This window comes from Peromyscus maniculatus, chromosome 1 (assembly GCF_049852395.1).
Source record: "Peromyscus maniculatus bairdii isolate BWxNUB_F1_BW_parent chromosome 1, HU_Pman_BW_mat_3.1, whole genome shotgun sequence".
Taxonomy (NCBI): Eukaryota; Metazoa; Chordata; class Mammalia; order Rodentia; family Cricetidae; genus Peromyscus; species Peromyscus maniculatus.
The window spans coordinates 19869406-19879615 of record NC_134852.1 but is presented as its reverse complement, the minus strand read 5'-3'; positions in this window follow the sequence as shown (position 1 = coordinate 19879615).

Here is a 10210-nt window from a genome sequence, read left to right as displayed (position 1 = left end):
CTGTGGGTATTCTTTACTGTTTCAAGAGTGTATATTCATGTTATTCATGAATAGTGATATAAGTACTCCTTGATTTATGATAAACCTATCATAAGTTGAATATAAGTTACACACACACACACACACACACACACACACACACACACACACACACACACCATACACTAGAATCAGTATTTTACACTCATCTTGTGGCTGATTGGGGGCCTTGGTATACTGTTATACTTGAGCAACACAGAAGGGTATTATACCATATTATCTCTAGCCTAGGAAAAAGTTAACAGTGATTTCTATTAAATGTGGTAATGCTTTTGCAGCACTGTAGAAGTTGAAGAATTGTATATTGACCCATTGTAAATCTAAGGCTGTCTATAATTTTTTCCTTCTCTCTCTCTCTCTCTCTCTCTCTCTCTCTCTCTCTCTCTCTCTCTCTCTCTCTCTCAAGATTTTATTTATTTATTTTGTATACAGTATTCTGCCTGAATGTATGCCTGCATACTAGAAGAGGACGCCAGATCTCATTACAGATGGTTGTGAGCCACCCTGTGGTTGCTGGTTGCTGAGAATTGAACTCAGGACCTCTGGAAGAGCTGTCAGTGCTCTTAACCTCTGAGCCATCTCTCCAGTGCCAATCTCTCCCTTTCCTTTTCTTTTTTTTTTTTTCCTTCTGGAGCTGAGGACTGAACCCACAGCCTTACGCTTGCTAGGCAAGCTCTCTACCACTGAGCTAAATCCCCAACCCAATCTCTTCCTTTTCAATATGGATGTCTTTTACTGCATCTTTGTATGGTTGTTCTGGCTAGAATTTAGAGAAGTGGTAAAAGCAGACATCTTTATCTTGTTTCTGGTCTTAGAGGAGAAGCTTTCTGTTCTCTACCATTGAGTATGGATATTTTTTTAAATGGTCTTTATGTTGAACTAATTTCTTCTATCCACTTCTGATTGGTGTTTTATTTACTAAATTAAATTTTTCTTTGTTGTGTTTATATTATGAAAGGGTATTGATTTAGTTTAGTACTTTTTCTACATCATCAGAATGGCTGTATCTTTTTCTTCTTTTGTTCTGTTAATGTGGTTTGTTACACTGATGAATTATTTATGTATGAATCTTTGAACTGCAAGAATGAGTCCTATTTGGCTGTCATGTTGAATCCTTTCAGTGTACTATTGAATTCAGTTTACAAGTATGTTGTTTAGTATTTTTGCATCAATATTCATAGGGGATATTAGTTTGTGTTTTTTTTTCCCTTGAAGCACATTCCTCTTTTGACATTGATTTCAAGTCAATACTTGTTTTGTAGAACTATAAAGAGCTTGGGAAAAGTTGATATTAGTTCTCTAAGTGTTCAGCAGTACACATGACTCTGAAGAGCTTCTGATGATTGACACAAGCCCGGCACAGGAGTGTGTATGTCTTTGCTCATGTGGAGTTTAGAGCCTAGAAAAGCAATCCTTGGAAATAGAGAGCAGAATAGTGGTTAGCTGGTGGGAGATAGGCATGCTTTACATCATGTCATGTGAGCCCGGTACACTAGGGTTTGGGAGAATGAGGTGTGAAGGGAGAGGCGAGGAGGAGAACGGTTGTGCTTGGACTGATAGTGAGACCTCAGGAGTCATCAAAGAGGCATCTTAGAGACAACGGGACATAAACTTCTCCTTGATGGGGGACTTTGAAACAAGACTGGATCTCTTCTCTTAAAAGGGAGTAGCATAGAATATATGTAGAAACCACCGGCTTTGTTTCCTATTTGCACAGTTGCTGTTCTGTGTTATTAGAAATTCGACTCTGGCTGCCTTCAGAGAGAGTGCCTAAAGTAACCCCCACCATAGTTCCAGTGCTTTGGATTCCCTCCTGAATTGGTAGTTCCTCAATTTAGCAAGGTCCAGGGCAGTGTGCCTCCGTCTCTCTGATACGTTGAATTCACTGTTGCTCTTATTTGCTTCTCTTTATGAAGTGTGGAAAATCCAAGAGGACTGTGTCTACAGTGCACCTGGACATGTCCTCACAGTAGACCTTTGGACAAATTCCCTTCTTCTCACACTCCTTGAATCTGCCAAGTTTCCCACTTGCTAGAGAGCCCCCTTTTCCCTATTCTGTAAAGTACAGAATAGGTTGTAGGCTGTCCCTGCAGGGCTTTGAAGATGTTGAAGTCACAGACGGAGTCCAGCCTTAGGCTTGGGAGGACTTGTTAAATACAATACTGCCTTATCGACCTGATTGCATGATCAGTTTTTTGAGCTACATCTTGATAAAATTAAGACTACTTTGTTTAGAACTTATGCAAATGATCATATTTGTGTTATAGGTAAACATGCTTAAGGAAATGTCTAATGCTGGATTGTGAGGAGTGAAGGAGAGCAAGGAACCAAGTAAAGGATGCTTTGCTGTTAAGGGTTGTATATAACTCACACAACTGTAGAAGAGAGACAAGGATAAAGAATACCACACATTTCAAAGAAATGCTCTCCATTGGTGTATTCAGCCTAATTAGTTTGACTAGTTACTGGGTAGATGTTCACTTGCATAGGATCCTTGTCTATGTTAGGACTAAAAGTAATCCTGGAGATCTGACTCCATCCTTAGTTCAGTTTGACGGTTGTCTAGATACTATATGCATGAAATCCTATATTGGTGAAGTATGTATGAGTAGACATACTTCTCTCACTTGTTCCAAGGAGCTTCTTGACTGTCCTTTCTAGAAGACAGTTTCTGTTGTATGGGATGTAACAGAGCTTCTAGGAGGAGATCAGAGACCACCAGTGATGATGAGAAAATATGGCTGCATTTACTTTATTCTAGGATCCAGCAGTATTAGCACCAAAGAGAGAATACTGTAGGGATGTGCTGCAGCATTGCTTTGGGATGCTGGGGACTACTTTCCTCTGGAGAGATGGAGGCCTTAGGAAAATAATTTGAGAGGTAGACAGTCACTCTAGTATGTTTGTATTATTGACATCTCATCATTGTTGAATTGGATAGGTTAAAGGTAAAAAGACATTTCAAGAGTTTTGTTTTCTTGAATAAGGCCTAATTGTGGAAAAGTAAAATAAAGATGTTAGGAGAGGCAGCTGTTCCCTTGATGAAAGGAGCGTGGCAGTGCAGGAACAGTTAATGTTGAGGTGCTGCTTCTGAGCCCACCTACCATTAACACAGCAAAATAACAGCTCTGTGAATCCTGGTTTTCTCAGAAGAGCAGACTTGTTTTTCAGCACTAAGAACAATGAAGTCAGCATTAGGCAAAGAGAGACATTTGCTGAGGAACAGAACTTCTCTTGAACCTCTGAACTGATTGACACAGACAGGATAAAAAAAAAATGTAGCAGTGACTCAGAGCTGAAAGCCTTGAGAGGAGCCAGGGGTGGAATACAGACACGAGAGCCAGGATCGCACAATTCCCACGTGTGACTCTCATCAAAAGTCATTTTCACTTTGAAGTAGTCAGAGATTGCGGAGGCGTTAAAGAAAGGCACAGCTGTGCATGTTGGAGGGCAGTAGGTGTAGTTTTAAAAGGGATACATGCAGGGTAGATGCTTTTGTGTTGGAAATGCTCCTTTTGATGTTAACTGTTCTGCATTTTGCAAAGATTGCCATTTGAGTTGTGTAATACTATACACTGCATCAGTGTTTATTATTTGTTAAAAATGTGTGAGAATCTATAATATCTTTTCTTTTTTGGTTTTTCCAGACAGGGTTTCTTGTGTAGCCTTGGCTGTCCCAGAACTTGCTCTGTAGACCAGGCTGGCCTCAAACTCATAGAGATCCACCTGCCTCTGCCTCCCAGTGCTGGGATTAAATGCATGCACTACCACTGCCTGGCTAATTTATAATATCTTTTTTTAAAATTTATTTATTTTTTATATTATGTGCATGGATGTTTTGCCATGGGTGTCAGGTTCCCTGGAACTGGAGTTACAGACAGTTGTGAGCTGCCATGTGGTGCTGGGAATTGAACCCGGGTCCTTTGGAAGAGCAGTCAGCGTTCTTAACCATTGAGCCATCTCTCCAGCCCTTAATTTATAATATCTTAATAAATATTACATATTAAAATAAACCCAGTATCCTGGCTGATGTGTTAGATATTCTACCACTTGAGAAATACCTGAGAAAATAACTGTAAGAGAGGAAAGATTTATTTTGGTTCACAGTGGAAGCTATAGTTCCTGATTGGCTGGTGCCATTGTTTTTGAGTCTCGATTGGGACAGAACATCATGGTGTAAGTGTTCATCTTTTGTCATCCAAGAAGAGGGAAGTGAAGAGAGGGAAGGAAAAGAGGAGATGGAGGAGAGGAAAAGGAGGGTGAAGGAGAAATAAAAGGGCTAGGAACAAGATATCCTTCAAAAGCACATCCCCTGTGTTCCATTCTCAATCTGCCTCCCACCCTAGCTCCCAAAGTTTCCACCAGCTCCCAAAAATAGCCCTACCACCTGGGGAGCAAACCTTCAGCACAAGGATCAACCGGGGACATTTCATTTTTAAACCTTAACAGCTGCATAGTCTGAACTTATTATTTGGGCATCCTTGGTCTAAGGGGAAGATAGATGCTTAAGCAACAAGTGCAAAGTCAAAATGAGCTTGAATTCATGCCAGGAGACATTGGCGTGATGGGGAAAGATGTCACAGAAGGTGTGGAGGGATATGCTCCCTGAGGAGGTAGCCATGAAGAGTCTGGGCCCAAGGATACTGTTGTGTTGCCTGTGTGGAACTTTGAGAACTGAAACAGACCACAGATGTTCCCCAGGAACCTGCGTGAGAGTCCTGTAACAGCTGTGGTCATTGGAGGTCTTTAGTGCACTGCAGGGTTCCCTTTGGTACATGTTGCAAGGTGTTGGAGCCAGGGTCCAGTTATGATTGTGGTGCCACTGGGGAACTCCGTTTCTCACCTGATAAAACTTTCTCGGGGGCTGGAGAGATGGCTCAGAGGTTAAGAGCACTGGCTGCTCTTCCAGAGGTCCTGAGTTCAATTCCCAGCATCCACATGGTGGCTCACAACCATCTGTAAAGAGATCTGGTGCCCTCTTCTAGCTTGCGAGGATACATGTAGACAGAACACTGTATACATAAATAAATAAATCTTTAAAAAAAAACTTTCTCAGAAGAAACTGTGAGGTGTAGGTAGCTGTTGTTTGCCAGTGGCAGGATGCGTGGGAGGTGCTCATGTGGCTACAGGTAGGACTAGAATAATGGCCTCTATGTTCCCCATGTGCAGCTAGAGACCAGGGATTCTGTTAACTTGGTGCTTGGGGGCAAGAGGCTCCTTAAAAGTCTGTTTGTCCCACTTCTAGGTCAGGCTTCTTTGGTGGATATTATTTATTGTTTGTTAAGATTAAAAATACCTAAAGCTATTTTTTTATTCCCTATAAATGGCTCTGACTTTCCTATCTTTCATGTCTTCCTGTCCTGTAGGTCTATATCTGAAAAAATAAACCTATGGATGCCTAGCTAGTTGTTTATTTTGCTGGTCTCTCTCTGTCTCTCTGTCTCTCTCTGTCTCTGTCTCTCTCTCTGTCTCTCTCTCTCTCTCTCTCTCTCTCTCTCTCTCTCTCTCTCTCTCTCTCTCTGTGTGTGTGTACATACACATTTCCCCTAATCATTCCCTATATAATATACATGATGAAAATATAGGCAATAACATGTTTTAGAATTTTTACAAAGTAAACATACTGTGTGTTTTGGGTCTTCCTCTTTCAAAAATTGTGCTTGACGGGGTTGCTAATAATTGTCTCATATACCTGTAGCTATTTATTTTAACTTTTTAAAATACAGGGTCTTCTTGTATAGGCCAGGCTGGCCTTGAACTCCTGATCCTCTTGCTTCAACCTTCCCAGGGCTGCAGATTGAAGGTATATGTCATCACACCCAACCAGTTACTTATTTTGTTGATGTATGTAAATCAACTATAATTTATTCATCTGTTATCCAGTTGGTGAACATTTGGATATATTGGAAGTAGCATTGCTGTGAATTTGGGTATATATTTCTCTTAGGTGTGAGCTTATAAGGGAATTGTGTACAGGATGGGCAGAGAGTCAGGTCAGTGGATACTTGCCTGGCTTGTTTAAGCATTTACATGGCACCAATTTTAACTCTCTTTAGCTTTGTTTGTTTCTTTTTTTTCCTTCATCTGTAAGGTTTCAAATATTTTTCCCTTTACTCCCAGTTTGGGAAACAAAAGTCCATCGGAAGCATCAACTCAGGATGATTTTTCAATAATTAGTTAATTTTTCAAACATGGGAAGGTTCATCAGGATTGATTTATTTTTATCTGCATTAAGAGAAATCTGGGAATATGAGGACCAGGTAGAAATATACCATCTACACTCAGAATGACATTTGAGTAGGATGTCATCCTTCAAAGAAGACTCTGAGGTCAGGTGAAAAGCTGTAGTTTTTACAGCTCTGGGGACAGCATAAATCTGCTCAGTCCTCAGTTCATGTTGACGAGTTCCAGCAAGAAAAGAGTGCCATCAGCAAGCCTTAAATGTTTCAGTTAGATGGTCACTGGCAGAAAGGCTCTAAAGATAGCATGTTGCCCAGAAACAAACTGGTACCTCCTGCAATCATTCTGTGTACCTCTGTCTACAAGGTACAGTTGTCACAGAAAGGCAACTATGCAGAGAAGGATGGAGGTGTTTTTTGATTAAAGAACATACCCTGGAAAACAGAAATTGTAGTCCAAAGCAGATCTTTCCTTGGTGTTAATCAGCTTAATGGCTTTACCATAGTCCATGTGGAATCATCGTTGGGTCCCGTCATCCTTTTGAAGATTTCAAAGTTGCTGTTTAGGCATGGTCATGGTTCCCTGCAGATTTTTTTTTTTAATTTTGTGGGCGAAGGTATCTTTATTCTGAAAATAAAAATTTTGGGTTAATTGTCAAATTCTAGGAAAGGCAGCTATATCCTTTGTTGTCCAGTCTGAGCATAATGGGAAAATGTAGGGTTTGTCTCAAGTCCTTGCTCAAATTGTCTGTGAATCTGGATCATCTCAGCTAGCCGTCTTGAAATTGTCTTTAGCTCAGTGGTAGAGTGCTTGCCTAGCAAGCGCAAGGCCCTGGGTTCGGTCCTCAGCTCCGTGGGGAAAAAGGGGGGGGGGCTGGAGAGATGGCTCAGAGGTTAAGAGCACTGACTGCTCTTCCAGAGGTCCTGAGTTCAATTCCCAGCAACCACATGGTGGCTCACAAACATCTGTAATGACATCTGGTGCCCTCTTCTGGCCTGCAGTCATATATGCTTTATACATAATAAATAAATAAATCTTAAAAAAAGCAAAACAAAACAAAAAATAATAGAATTCAATTCATGCCGTAGTTAAGATGCCTCAAAATATTCCCTCTGGCCACTGGGCGGTGGTGGCACACGCCTTTAATCCTAGCATTCCAGAGGCAGAGATCCACCTGCATCTCTGTGAGTTCAAACAGCCAGGCGTGGTAACAAGAACCTTTAATCCTAGGAAGTGATGGCAGAGAGGTATATAAGACATGAGGACCAGGAACTAGAGCCTGGTTAAGCTTTTAGGCTTTTGAGAAGCAATTCAGCTGAGATTCATTTGGATGAGGACACAGAGGCTTCCAGTCTGAGGAAACAGTGGATCAACTGAGGAATTGGCAAGGTGAGGAAGCTGTGGCTTGTTCTGCTTCTCTGATCTTCCAGCATTCATCCCAATACCTGGCTCCAGGTTTGTTCTTTATAATAAGACCTTTTAAGATTCGTGCTACAAAATGACTTTGGAAATGAATGCTATGCTTGCAGTGAATGTGTACCCTCCTTCAGTCAGAAATCTCATTTCACTGGGCACCAGAAGATTCTCAGTTGAAAGAGATCTATTACTGGGGAATCCTTCAAGAATTACAACTTGGTTGTTCATCAAAGAATACATGTAGGAAATGAGCCATATAACTGGGAAAGCTTCAAATTACACTAAGTATGGGATGCCTTCAATGCTATGTCTGCTTTCATGAAGCATGAAAGGACCCATATGGGAAAGACTTCCTATGAGTGTGTCCAGTTTGGGAAGTCCTTCAGTCTCCATTCTTTTCTTGTCTTTCACCATAGAAATCATCCTGGAAAATAGCCGTTCAAAGGTAGTACATGTGAAAAATGTTCCTTTGGAGTCTTCTGCCTTATTGTCCATCTGAGAATTCACACAGGACAAAAGCTGTATGTATGCATTGAGTGTAGAAAGGCCTTCATTAGTGGTTCATACCTTATTAAACACAGAATTCATACTGGAGAAGACTGTGAAGTATATGGAATTGGAAAATCCTTCAACAGCAGTGGTTGCCTTAAAAAAAAAAAGCACTCAGAATCCTTAGCAGAGAGGAACCCTACATATACAGAGTGCATCCTCCAAGCAGCAGAGGATTCACACTGCTACTGCTGAGAAGCCTTGTGGATTTAATCACCGTGGCAAAGCCTGCAGGAACAGCCCCTCCCTGACCAAGTAGAAGGAGTTACACACTCAAGAGGTCTCTTGCTAGGTTGTCCAATAGTGCAGAGTCCTCTCACATTAGACACAGAGATGTCACATTGGAATAATTTCTGTGGGGACTCAGTGAACACGGGGCAGGGGGCAGTAACTGTCACATTCTCTTTAGTTACTATTAGAATTTATACTCAGGAGTAGTTGTTTGAAAATATAGCAACTCACCCTGTAGTCCATGGAGCAGAGCCCAAGAAACATTGTCTCTCAAATAAATGAGGATTGTTCTGCCAATGTCTGACTTACTGGAAAGGAACCTTAGAAATGTAGCAAATTAAAACCTTCAGAGATGAATCTTTGCTATATCTACATCCATGAAAAATTTGAATTCTGGTGACAGAATTGAGAGAAGAGAATGACTTTATTTCTCACTACATTTTTCTGATATGTAAATATTTATTAATAGGCTTTTTAGGGGTGTGGTTGTAGTTGAGTGGCAGGGAGGGCTTTCCTAGCATTTGTGAAGCCCCTGAATTCAATCCTCAGCACCATTGAATAAAAACATAGGTGTGGAATGATCATGCAAAGTATTTTATTTGGAAGGCTGGCTCTTTTTTCCTATTAGTAGACTCAGTTATCAAAATCAGTTTAAGGGTCAGTAATATCTGCTGGAATGCTTCTGTAGAAAGAATGCATTTGGAATTAATCCATAGAGGGATAACTTAGAGAACCGTCTTAAGATGATGCATTTCTTTGTGTTTTAAGAAAACTCAGTGGGGCTGGAGTGATGACTCATTGGTTAAGAATGTTTGCTGCTCTTCCAGGGGACCTGAGTTTGATTCCCAGCATTCACATTGGGCAGCTCACAACCACTTTTGATTCCAGCTCCAGGGGATCCAACTCTGTCTTCTGGTATCTGTAGACACTCAAGTGCACACACACACACACACACACACACACACACACACACACACACACACACACACACTCTCGTGCATGTGCCACACATGCATGTGAATAAAGTAAAAGTGAATATTAAAAACCCTTATGGTAGAAACAGAAGACACCCTACACTGTGGGGAAAGCTTCCAGAGAGCTGCTCTTCCATAGTTGCTTTATTTGATGAAAATAAAGTATGAACCATATATGCAACTTCTAGTTTTCTAATATTCACATTAAAGAAAGGAAGGCAGAAAAGAAGAGAAAGAAAATAAAAGAAAGAAATGAAGGGTGACAATTTGGCTCAGCAGGTATGGTGCCTGTCCCCAGGCCTGATGACTTGAGTTTGGTTCCTCGGACCCATATGGTGGAAAGAGAAGATCAAGTCTGGCAAGTTGTTTTCTGACATCCACATGTACACCATGGTGCCAGTATACATACATTCACTAAATAAGAAATGTGTGATAGCCGGGCATGGTGGCACATGCCTTTAATCCCAGCACTTGGGAGGCAGGGGCAGCCGGATCTCTGTGAGTTCAAGGCCAGCCTGGTCTACAAATCGAGTTCCAGAACAGCTAGGGCTGTTACACAGAGAAATCCTGTCTCAAAACAAAACAAAACAAAACAAAACAAAAAAGGAAATGTGTGACATTATCAGTGGCATTTTTACCTCTGTGCTCCTCAAACAGCAGTATTTACACTGTGGTACTTGCTGTATGTCAGATTTCATGTTATTACACCTAAGTGGCTACTTCATTACATACAACTCTAGTGCATTAGGGAATGAGTTCTACAGACTCTCTTGTAGGACATTTGTCCCCGTATAAATCCACACTCAGCTTTTTCGTAGATT